This window comes from Eptatretus burgeri, chromosome 14, assembly GCF_056783735.1.
Source record: "Eptatretus burgeri isolate ZD-2024b chromosome 14, Ebu_testis_v1, whole genome shotgun sequence".
Lineage (NCBI taxonomy): Eukaryota > Metazoa > Chordata > Myxini > Myxiniformes > Myxinidae > Eptatretus > Eptatretus burgeri.
The window spans coordinates 29,618,039-29,631,563 of record NC_140974.1 but is presented as its reverse complement, the minus strand read 5'-3'; the positions used below and the strand labels follow the sequence as shown (position 1 = coordinate 29,631,563).

At 31.9% G+C, this 13,525-nt stretch overlaps 1 protein-coding gene and 1 long non-coding RNA gene across 2 annotated transcripts in view; one reads left to right on the top strand and one right to left on the bottom strand.

The window, feature by feature from the left end:
- The window catches only part of LOC147012881 (sucrase-isomaltase, intestinal-like), a 465,156-nt gene that overhangs the window by 399,135 nt on the left and 52,496 nt on the right, over positions 1-13,525 (bottom strand). The gene's annotated exons all lie outside the window — the stretch shown is intronic.
- On the top strand, positions 1,041-2,497 carry LOC147012882 (uncharacterized). The gene is made up of 4 exons (XR_015051103.1): positions 1,041-1,282; positions 1,376-1,534; positions 1,978-2,035; positions 2,331-2,497. It is a non-coding gene; the product is annotated as an uncharacterized LOC147012882 (long non-coding RNA).

Sequence of the window (13,525 nt, the reverse complement as noted above, 5' to 3'; positions counted from 1 at the left end):
CCTTTTTATCCCAAGGTATATTTATTCGTCTCGCCTTTTAACCTGGGGACACTTTTTTTTTTTCAAATAATCCATGCAATAAAATAAAGATTTGTTCAAGTACTAAAGTGGTAATGTGATTTGTTAAAGGTGATTCGAAAGAAATATCTGAAACGTCTAAGTCTTGGGACACTCTTTATCAAATAACCGATGCATATTGTTTAGCTCACTCATTGAACCTATAATGATTTGTTCATTCTCAAATTCCTTCAATAGTTTAATTTTCTTTGCACAATAATCCCCATCTAAAATATTGAAAAACAAAACATTTGAATCTTTATATTTTTAAAGATACCCCTTGTGTGTCATTACGAAATGATAAACTTCCCTTAATGATCTCATCTGGCCACCGCCCGAGTTGCAAATCATTTTTGTGCATAAACCACGCCATAAAAAAAGTTTTGTTTCAAATGTTTTCAGTTCGTGTCATGAAAATGAGGAAGTGCATTTTTTTTTTTTGACACGGTCGTGCTGTGTGAAAGAGGAAGTGTTTTTGAACAGTCATGCTGTGAAAAAATAGGAACTATTCTGTGAGACAAGGTCTCGTGTTTATATTTTATCTCAGAACACGAACTGAAAACATGTTTAATCAAAACCATTTTAGGGTATTTTAAGTATGTTTTAAAAATGATTCATACAATTTGAGAATATATCTCCCAGTTATTTTCCAAGCTGTCTCTCCCGAAGCGTCATTTCCTGTGGCCACACCCAATGATTAAGCAATCTCCTCATCGTTGCTTTATAAGTGATTCGCCAGACAAAGTTTCTGCCAGACGGGATTTTCATTTTTACAACTGAGACATGAGCGATCTTTCTTCCGCGAACAAAACAGCTCAACACAAAGTTGGTAAGCCTGTGTATAGGTTCCACTTTGAACGATGAAGCAATTGATTATAAATTAAATCGTGATAATTCTGATATATATATATATATATATATATATATATATATATATATATATATATATATATATATATATATATATATATATATATTTTTTTTTTTTTTCTTGGCAGGTCCTTGGAAGAAGAGCAGTTTACATATCACGATGAGGTGCATGAAATTAATGCTCTTATTGAAGAGGTCAATCATCTTAGAAGAGAATTGAAAAACATTTTTAATGACTGACACGACGTCTTATCATGGCCTCTGATCTTTTTGCCATCTTGTACCAATGGTAAAAAAAAAACTGAGACATGGACTCACTCTCTTCCGATGAAGATAACAGCTCACTACAAAGTTGGTAAGTTTGTGTATGGTTTCCTCTTTGAACAATGAAGCAATTGATTATAAATTAAATCGTGATAATGCGAAAAAATATATTTTTTCCTGGCAGGTCCTTGGAAGAAGTGGAGTTTACATATCACGATGAGGTGCATCAAATGAATGCTCTTATTGAAGAGGTCAATGATTTTAGAAGAGAATTGAAAAACATTTATAATGACTGGTACGAAGTCTTATCACGGCCTCTGATCTCGAATGAATTAAACCAATGGTGAGACACGTGTGTGTGTGTGTGTGTGTGTGTGTGTGTGTGTGTGTGTGTGTGTGTGTGTGTGTGTGTGTGAATATATGTAGGTGTGTGTGTGTATATATATCTGTGTCTGTGTGTGTATATGTGTGTGTATGTGTGTGTTTATATATATATATATATATATATATATATATATATATATATATATATATATATATATATATATATATATATATATATATATATATATATATATATATATATATATATATATCTGTGTATGTGTGTGTGTGTGCATGTGCGTGTGTGTGTGTGTGTGTGTGTGTCTCTTTCCCTGTCTGTTTGTCTCTCTCTCTATCTCCCCCTGTCTGTCTCTTTGTATCTCTCTCTGTCTGTCTTTCTACCTTCCTCTCTCTGTCTGTCTCTCCATCTATACCCTTGACTCATTATTTATTTTTTTTCAGCTCCATCACACAACATCAGCTGTTGAAGCAATCTGGTACAACACATGATTTTCTGGAGGTAAATGTTTCTGAATTATTATTTAGTTATTTGTTTATTTATTCTTTTATTAATATCACTCTCTCTTTGGAATGTCGTCTTATGTTGGTTGCATCATTAGTTTGGATGTGGTTTTACCAGTACACTGGAATTCATTTTATTGGCCTTGGAAGGATGACAGGCTGAGTCGGCCTCCTGGTGTGTAAATTCAGTGGTCAACGAGGCTTGAACTTAGAACCAACACCAGGCTTACTCATATTACCATGTAATTATCTTTATAAAACCTAATTATTATCCACTTTTTGTTTCAAAACAGAATATGGTGTCTGAGTTTCGAAATCACAAGACATCTGAAGAAGATTGTTGGGAAAGATTATACATTCTCGCAAATGAATATTTAATATTTGCAATTTTGATTAATTATATTTGTTTTGTTTACAATTACTTGATTTTGAATTTCAAAAAAAGGATCAAGACATGAAGGAGAGGGAGGAGGGGTGGGGGGGGTCGGTGCGCTCCCCCAATGACCCATCACCTCCTCATCCCACCCCTCCCCTCCCCATGTGTGTGTGTGGGGAAGGGTGGGGGTTGGATGACGGAGGTGGTGGGTCAAAGGTGGGGGCGCACAGGGGGATGAGGGGGTGGGGCTTGTGTGGGCGTGGCTTGTGTGGGTGGGGTTTATGTGGGCGGGGCTTCGGTGTGGGCGGGGCGTGTGTGGGCGGGGCTTGTGGCCGGACGTTTATGTGTGTGGGGCTTGTGTGGGTGTGGCTTCGGTGGGGTTTATGTGGGTGGGCTTCGGTGGGGTTTGTGTGGGCAGGGTTTATGTGGGTGGAGCTTGTGTGGGAGGGGTTTATGTGGGCAGGGTTTATGTGGGCAGGGTTTATGTGGGCGGGGCTTCGGTGGGGTTTATGTGGGTGGGCTTCGGTGAGGTTTGTGTGGGCTGGGGTTATGTGGGTGGAGCTTGTGTGGGAGGGGTTTATGTGGGCAGGGTTTATGTGGGCAGGGTTTATGTGGGCGGGGCTTCGGTGGGGCTTATGTGGGAGGGGTGAATGTGGATGAGGCTTATGTGGATGAGGTTTGTGTGGATAAATGGATGGGTGGATGGGTGGATGAGTGGAGCTTGTGTGGATGGGTGGATAATTTTTTAATTAAATAAACATGTTGTGTGTGGGGAACTAATTAACTAATCATTAATTATGTGAATATGATGAATATGGGTGGAGCTTGTGTGGGGTTTGTGTGTGTGGAGCTTGTGGGGGGTTTGTGTGTGGTGGGGTTTGTGTGGGGTTTGTGTGGGGTGAGGTTTGTGTGGGGTGGGGTTTATGTGGGTGGGTTTTGTGTAGGTGGAGTCAAAAAGGGGCGGAGTCAAAAAATTTCAATTTATCTTTGTCTTTTGTAATTCCTGTGAATAAAATGAACCTAAAATCTCTTCCCCTTCCAAATCATATATCTTATAAGTCCAAGGAACCGTATCTATTACATCAACAATTTTAAAAAGTTCTTTCGTCCATCGTTTAGTAAAACCCTTTTCAAAATGAGATTTCCACCTATATATTCTTACGATATCACCAACTTTGAACTTAGGTTTTCTGACATTAATCTCTTTTTCATATTTTAATTTTGTAAATGTTTCTGATGGTTTCATATTTGTTGACGTGTGAATCGTGTCATTATACTTATCCACAATATCCTGAATAAAAGATGACCATTGTTGTGAACCGAGTTGTGTGAATTTTTTATATAGTCTCTCTTTTAAGGTACGATTAAAACGTTCAACAACAACTGCCTTCCCTTCATTAAAGGTACTGTATAATGTAATACTGTTATTTTTTAGAAAATTCATAAATGTCTTGTTATAAAACTCTCTACCCTCATCAGTCCACAATTTTTTAGGTTTTCTCTTACTTTTATTAAATATCTGTTGAAAGGCTAACATAAGAGTATTACCTGTTTTGTTTTTTAATGGTACAACCCATGGGTATCTACTCCTCAAATCAATAACGGTTAAATCATACTTGTACCCCTTATCGTTATTGAGTTCAATCAAATCAGCAGACCAGATATAATCTACTTCCTTGGAATAAACTTTCCTTCTCTGAAACTTTGTGAATATTGGTTTATGTAATTCATCAGCTAATTGCTCTTCAGTCTTAATGACATCATTAGAGCCTATAAGTTTTTTGAATTTCCAAGTCCAAGTTTCAATTTAGCACTGATCATCTTCTTCACAATGAACCGATCAACTTTTTCTCTCAAGGTTGGATTTTGTATCAGAGACAAATTATACAACATTTCTCTATTGGCTTCATGCTTTTCTTCCAACGTTGTGGTATTCCCATAATCAATATCGTGTCTCATGCACACTTCATCAACTCTATTGAAGGGTTTACTCCAGGATTTAGGATTGTCTGCCTCATCTAATCTTTTATCCAAGTTTGTGCCTGGACCACAGAAAGAATACCCTGGAAGATGTAATTCCCCTGGTATTCCAGAAGTTGTAAATTTACTTCCTGATAAAAACTTTTGTATATCTCCTCCTCGTTTGTGTTTGGAGATAAATTGATTTTTTTTTGAACCACACACCGAACATGATATACCTTTTTGTATAACCCTGTTATTTTTACTTTTAATATATGATATATTTTTAGTATTAGTTTTCTTTTTACATTTGAGACAATAACTCATTTATTTATGTGAAAAATTCCTGCAGAGTGCAAAAACCTTTTTAGTTTCCAACATGCACATTTGAATCTTACTTTTTAAAACATAAAGAATCCTTAGAAATGCCTTCACTCTCTCCTCCATTTATTTAAGAAAAAAAAATGAAAAACTTGAATTAAAATGAATAGCTTGTCGATGTCAATAGTCTTGTCGAAAATATTTCAAATAGACTTGTCAATTCTTTGTTTTCCTCCTCGGTGGGTTGAGTTATTTTCTGTAATACCACCAATCTTTTTTTAATCTCACTGGTTTCCATATTTTGATATTTATTTTGTCTCGCTCTTTCCTCCCTCTCTCTCTTCTCTCTCCTCCCTCTCCTTCTCTCTCTTCTCTCTCTTCTCCTTTTCCTCCTTCTCTTTTTTCTCCCTCTCCTCATTCTCTCTCTTCTCTTTTTCCTCCTTCTCTTTTTTCTCCCTCTCCTCCTTCTCTCTCTTCTCCTTTTCCTCCTTCTCTTTCTTCTCCCTCTCCTCCTTCTCTCTCTTCTCCTTTTCCTCCTCTTCTTCAACTCCTTCCTCATCCCTTATTATCCTTGAATCGCTTACACCCCATAGAATATCATACATATATTCATCAGGATTTCTTGTTATTCCTGTATCCAAAATATTTTTTTTTACAACAGGAAACCAATAAAATTTATTTTGCATTTCTAAAAGAGCCTTACCTTTTCTTAACTTTATAATTTTTTCATTATTTAACATTCTAATTAAATCTAAAGTTGTCGATTTATCAACATCAGCATAATGCCAATCTTTTATTGAAAATACCTCATTCTTATGTTGTAGAACATATTTATTAAAATACTGAATACCGTTTTCTTGAAGGTATGCTTGGACACAGAAATGATAATTTTCTTGAAGCCTTCTTGCTGTCATTTATGTATTAGAAATATATGTTAGAATAATATTATGGCACGAAACACCTCCCCATCTTCCCATAGTTAAATCATTTTGTATTTCCTTACTTATTTTATATAATCCTGTTTTTTCTGTTTTCATGATATAAACAAGGGCAAAACCATTATTATATTTACCCTTATTAAATTCTTTTATTTGTTGTTTACTAATCGTGGCCCCACAAAACTCATTCTCGATACCAAGTGGATAATATTCTTCCTTACGAGACTGATTTAATTGTTCCAGGTCTTCGAGGTTAATTTTAAATGACTAATTATACCCTAAATCATTCATATCATACCCCCATTGTTCTATTCTCATACAAACGATACGCCCTTCTTCATAAAAATTTCTTTTAATTCGAACTGTGAATTCTGTATGACCTGGAGATAATATCAACACTTCTGTATCTTTGGAATACACGGCCGTTTTATTTAAGGATATATATATATATATATATATATATATATATATATATATATATATATATATATATATATATATATATATATATATAAATATATATATATATATATATATATATATATATATATATATATATATATTGTGATAAATTGCTTAATCTCACCAAGTCATTCGCGTCAGTCGGGCTTGGATAATTTTTTAATTTATAAGCATTTTTCATGTTAATATTTTTGGTTATATTATATTTATGTCGTTCAGCCTGTGCCTTTGTGTAATAATTTGATAAATCAATATCCAGTTCTTGAGATACACCAAAGATAGAACCATCTTTACCAACATAAGTCATTTATATTAGATTAAAAATAATATCATAAATTTTTTTATTTTTGTTGAGTTGAAATAACACATACAGACATAATTGACCACAACACTTGGAATTTAATTCTTGGACTTGCAATGTTTGATAAACACCATTCTGTAAGAATTTTATGACTTCAACAGGTGGTGGAAGACCAAAACTATCAAAATAATATTTGTCTTGACTATTAAAAATACAAACCCAATGAGAACCGTTCCCATTATTATCTTCTAAGTTCATAATAATATTCTTTGTATGTTTCGGCACATTTGTTAATTCATCTCTCATACAAATAACCACATTATGAATTTTTAATTTCTTACAATATTTGACAAGTTGTAAATTTGATGTTGTATTCTTTCCAAATTCTTTAAACCACTCATCAATGCTCATTTATTTATTAGAAAGATATAATCCATTACCTCTTTTCGTTAATTTTACACCTGCTTGTGCTATAGAAGAAAGCATATCTCCAACAAACAATCTCGCTTTATCAGGCAGACCTTCAAGTTTTTCAGCAAAATCGGAACATATTTGAGAAATCTCATATGCTCCGGGTGAGACTGTTATCGTTTTGTATCCACTTCCGGGATTATAACTAAACTTGTCATTTTTATCAGTTATATTAAATAAGGTATTATAAGTTTCCATGGACAATAAAGATGCCTCATATTCTTTTGTTGGGTCAAGTTGTAGTGGGTATGGGAATGAAGATGTGTGGTCGCTTGTTGTGAAATTGAAACTAAGGATTGTGCTTCTCATCTTATTTAATATGAGATAAAATGTCTTTATATTGATATTTATTAATTATTTTCATGTTCATCAACTGGTCTAAAATGGCTGATGCTTCATTAAAACAATTGTTATTTCCAGCCTTCTTACGACCTAACAACAATGACAGTCTATTAACTAATTGTGATGGAAGAAAAGGAAGAAAAGGAATTGTCATTTGGAAGAAAACTAATACCTGAACCAAGGATACTTAAAGCCTGAATAATGTGTTTCTCCTTCTCATTTTTCCTACTTTTACTATAAATACTAACCCTATAATTTAGAGTGTTCAGCAGATCAATATATACTCTACCATCATTATTTTTCATTTCCAATGGTTTATCAATATACTTTGATTCATCCCTCACAGTTGAACCTTGTCTTCCATCTTTTGTGAGAAGAAACATTAATCTCGGAGTTAGTTTAACAGGGGGTTGAGCAGAACCCAAGAACCTTAATTCATCATTAAATATCAATACCTTTTCTTGAACAAGATGAAATATTGCTGGTTGTTCTGTTGGAATGAGTCCTGCTTTGGTTTTTGAATCCGCTGAATATTCATTGTTTTGAAGAGCATTCACAATATAATCAGGGGGTCGATTAATCTCTTCCAGTTGTTCAAATAAACCTTCATTATCATATCCCTTTAATTCTCCTAAATGCTCTAATTCTTCCTCCGTCATTTGATCAAAATCTTTTAACATTTGAAGTTTTTTAGGAGTATATTCTACTGTGGGAACTGTGGAAACATCTTTCATTTTTTCTTGGGAAGTTTTTAAAAGTGGTTTCAAAAATTTCTCTTGTTTTCTTTCAAATGCTTCTTCGCCCGTTAGTTTCTGTCTGCGTTTCTTCTTTATGTCTTCCTGTTGTTTTACAACTTTTGAAACCAACTCTTGATGTTCCTTAAATCTTCTTGCTCTTTCTTTTGCATCCATTTATTTATTGTAAAATATCATTTAATGAATTGTAAAGATCAACAGGGAAATTTTCCTTTTCTTCATCATTCAAGTAGATGTGTTCAAATAAATCCTTTTCTTTAAATATTTCATCAAATTCTTTATTAACATTAATGCGAGTTGTAATTTCTTCTTCACTAATACTTGCATCTCTGCTTTTCATATGTTTGCGTTGAGTTTCTTCATCAACATCAAAACCGAATGATAAAATCTTCACTCTGCTCAGATGTTTAATAATTTGTCTCATTCCTTCTGGATTAGTTTCTAATATCCCAAGACCACCAGATTTTAGTTTCCTTAACTGACTCTTGCAATGTGAATATTTTGTTGTACCAAGAGAAACCTCCTCAAATATTTGACCTTCATTCCTCAATCGCATATGTTCCTCCACTGAAATATACTGATAATCTTCACCTTTTACTTCTCCAGGTCTTATTGCTCTCGTTGTTGTTGATACAATGCGTATCAATGCGTATCAAGTAAATTTACAATATTCTCATTTGTACTACACAAGAACCTTGATTTATGAAAGTTTTTTTCCAGAAGCAGATTTACCCACAAGATTTACAATAATAGTTGTCATTTATATATGTAATTGTTTATAAAACAAAAAATATATCCCTTAATATCTCATCTTGTTTCACAACAATATATTTATATTTTTCAGTCGTGTGCTTCAAAGTAATTCTCAAATTTCTTTTTACTACATAATGTAGAACAATTATCTCTCCAAAAATTATTGATATCCATTGAATTTAACTTGAATAAAATAAAAGTATTAGCATTGTTTCTGATGGAACGACGAGGAAGTTGAAAGTACGATTGACTAAGATAAATACAATTACAAGAAGAATGTCTCCCTCTTGTGTAGTAGCTGTCCATTACCGTTTGGGTTCTCTCATTAACACAATCATCAAAGATAATGAGGTTCTTTTTTGATTTGTCCAAATCTTGGGGAGATGGTATATCATCCGTATTATCACTAAGAATACAAGTTATCGGTTTTGATTTCTTTTTACATCTCTGTGTATCACAAAATAGTTGAATTATATCTTCAATGTTATAATCATTTAGGTTTTTTTGACGTTTAAATAAACCGATTATATGTTCTTTTTGAAGACCAGCATTAAAACCTTGTGAGAGTAGTTGATACTCTGGTTGAAAACTCGACTTTTTGAAAATTATTAAATTATCATAATCTAAAAAGTTGGGAGTGAGCAGCATCTTTAAAAGTAAGCAGGTTTTTCCACATCCACTTGAACCAACTATGAGACATCTTTATGAATTTGGGAGATTTTTATGGTTGTTAAATTTTATCTTATTTTCCCAAATGGGTAAAAAATCATTCATTTATATATTTGGAAAACAGATTATTTAATTTATTATTGGCTTTTTTAGAAACTCTATATTTTATCCTAAGTTCAGGTTTAATTTCAAGATAATCCATTATTTTATTTATACAATATCTTGTGTTGATATTTCCCTGAAAATTACATCCATGAATAATATATAACAACAATCCTTTGAACATTTCTCTTATACGTTCAGTTTCTTCCCTTGTAAGGAAAGGTGTGTTATCACCCTCATACTTTACATTCATTTCTCTAATCAATCTTGTAAAGTAATTCATTTTTGGTGTAAATCTAAAGGAATTATTTTCCTTTTTATATTTTTTATTATCATTAATTAGAAGATAATCACAGAATATACATTGTTTATAGGCTTTTGACTCTGTGTTTAATCCCTGTCTTTCACACGCAGGACAATTCCCAAATTTGTCATACGGAGAATCAGGAAAGTCTAGCATATTTATAAAGTAAAACTTTACTTAAACTGAAATTCATCTATACTTTCAGTTGTATATTGACTCATATTTAATAATATTACCATCGATATCAATATACTTTTTTTCATTACCAGATTCAACGACAACATTTTTTATATTAAAGGTAATTTTAAAATGATCGTTAACTACTATTGAACGAAATGTCATTTCACCTGATATATTAACATCCTTTCTTTCATCAGGATTTACATCTTTAGGGTTGTTGAAAAAAATACAAATTTCTCCTTGCATATTACAGATGGTCTTATCTTTTCTTTCTAAAGCTTCATCCATCAGGTTTTTGTTTTTAGATACTTTTTCTTGTTTCATTACTTTTTCTAGTTTTGAATATATTACCAGAAGGAGAGGAGAAACTTTTGTTAGAGATACTTTAATTGATGTTCTACCAGGTATAGTAAAAGCCCTTCCACTGAAGGAAATTGAAGAACTCATATTATTTACCATAATTGTTTTTATCCAATAGTTGTTATATTTATCTTTGTTCAATTTTACATCCTTGACATATTTCTCAGTATCTTTAACAAATGAAGAGATTGATTGAAACTTGTCTTTTGTGTCTTGAAACATTGTATTTATTAAGTGAAAAAGTTGGAGGATAAAATGGTTTTAAGCACAGATTCACCTGTAAAATAAACGAAATTTTCATCAAGAAAATTTTAGTTTAAGCAAAGATTTATTATATAAATCTGGTGAATACAACATACTGCAATGTTTGTAATCACAAATATAAACATTATAGAAAACACCTCTGAACCAACAAACACACATTTAATCTATTTCATAAAATATCTCCTCTTGAGTTGGAAAGAAAACATTGTGATATCTGCTCAAAGGATGTTTTGAAGAGTAGTTATAATAGACATCTTCAATCACAAAAACACAAGAAAAATGAGTTTAACGTAAAGGGAGACTATTATATTGAAAACGCTGATGGAGCATTTAAAGGGCATATAAAAATAAGGATTTTTCAATTTGGAGAACCTGGTCCATCATCAATAGCTGAATCAATTGAAATAGTGAAACGTGATGTTGAAAAAGTTATTAAAAAGACATTAAAAGAAATGAAAACTTTAAAGTTTTATATGGGAGTGAAAATGAATATGAAAAGACAAGATGAAGATCAAACAAATTATATGAGAACAGATCTTCATTTTATAACATCATTTCAAGATTTTTTGAATAGTGGGGTTTATGAAGAACTATCAAAACAAGAGGAGGATGTTGATAATACAGTGGTAGGAAGTGGATTCAGTATTAAAAAAAATCATCTTTTTAGATATACACATTCTAAAATCAAACCCTCTTAAAGCTTCTTCTTATATTGAATTACCAAAAGAAATAAAACTAAAGAAGGCAGTTGTTAATATTAAGAACAATGATAATAAATGTTTTCTCTGGTCTGTTCTTGCTCACTTTCATCCACTAAAATGTAATTCAGAAAGAGTAAAACAATATATGAAATATGAGAATACCTTGGACATTAAAGATTTTAAATTCCCAATGCCACTAACAGATATTCCTAAATTTGAGAAAAAGAATAATCTTTCTATTAATGTATATGGATTAATGGATACAAACAAAGTTCAAATATTAAAAATTTCAAACAACTATAAAAATGAAGAAACACACATTGATCTTTTATATTTTAGTGTTGGAAATAATTCACATCACACATACATCAATAATTTATCAAGATTAATCTCTTCTCAGGTATTCAGAACAGCAAACAAAATATATCCTTGTAAGCGATGTCTTAATTCATTTCATACAAAAGAACGATTAGAACAACATTCAAAATATTGTAGTAATCATAAATCAGCTGTAATTACAATGCCTAAACCTGGTGAAAAGATTTCTTTTGAAGATTATAATAAATCTATCATGCACCCATTTGTGATATACGTTGATTTTGAGTGTATCCTTAAAAAGATAAATACTGCTTCTCCTAATCCAAAAGAATCATATACAAATAAATATCAAAAACATATTCCTTGTGGTTTCTGTTATTATATCAAATCATCTGTTGGAAAAAAGTATAATAAACTTGAACATTATAGTGGAAAAAAAGCTTCACAAGAGTTTGTAAAACGATTAGAAAAGGAATGTATAAGACTCACTAAATTAATGAAAGAAACAAATGAACCGATGAAATTAACCAAAGAAGAAAAATTAGAATTTAGAAAGAACAATATCTGTCATATTTGTGAGTTGGAAATTAAAGAGTCTAAAGTTAGGGATCATTGTCATCTTACTGGTAAATATAGAGGTCCCGCTCATTCCTGTTGTAATCTTAATTATAAATTACCTTCTTTTATTCCAGTCTTTCTTCACAACAGCGCCAACTATGATACACATCTATTTATAAATGAACTTTCAAAAACACCAGGGAATATTTCTGCCATAACAAATTCAAGTCAAAAGTATATTTCATTTACAAAAATGATATTCACAAAACCTTTAACTCGTATTAGGTTTCTAGATTCTTACAAGTTTATGGGAACACCACTAGCCTACCTTGCATCAAATCTAAGCTCCACGGACTCTTTTCCAAATCTTAATTCATTCTTTCCAAAAGAGGAAATTCTCACTAAAGAGGAAATTCAGATTAAAGACAGAATTCAAAGTAAAGAGGAAATTCGAATTAATGAGGAAATTAATGAAGAAATTCTCACTGAAGATGAAATTCTAATTATAAAGAAAATTCGAACAATGAATGAAATTCTAACTAAAGAGTAAATGCTGATTAAAGATGAAATTCTGATTAAAGAAGGAACTCTCACGAGAGAGGAAATTCAAACAAGGAATGAAATTCAAAGTAAAGAGAAAATTCTTACAAGTAAGGGAATTTATCCTTATGATTATATGGATTCATTTATGAGATTTAAAGAAACACAACTTCCTTCAACAGAAAGTTTCTATAATAACCTTTATGAAGAAGAGATAATTGATAAGGAATATAAACACGCACAAGAAATATGGAAAATATTTAAAATAAAAAACCTTGGAGAATATCATGATTTATATCTAAAAACAGATGTTTTATTGTTAGCTGATGTGTTTGAAGCTTTTAGATCACTCTGTCATAATAAAAATTGTTATGGATTAGATCCTGCCCACTATTTCACAGCTCCTGGTTTAGCTTGGAGTGCAATGTTGAAAATGACAAAACAAGATATAGATTTAATCAGTGATGTTGATATGCTTTTGATGATTGAGAAGTCCAAGAGAGGTGGAATATCACAAGTATGTTCAAAAAGATATGCTAAAGCAAATAATAAATATCTTCCAAATTATGATAGTGAAAAAGATAGTAATTATTTGATGTATTTTGATGCTAATAATTTGTATGGATGGGCAATGTCTCAATCTCTGCCTTATGGTAAATTAGAGTGGGTGGAAGAAATGGATTATGAAAAGGCTTTGATGAATATTGTTATTTCTTCTCAAGAGGAATTGAATGACGAAGAAGAAGGTTATTATTTTGAAGTTGATTTGAGGTACCCGAGTGATCTTCATAATAAGCATAAAGACCTTCCTTTT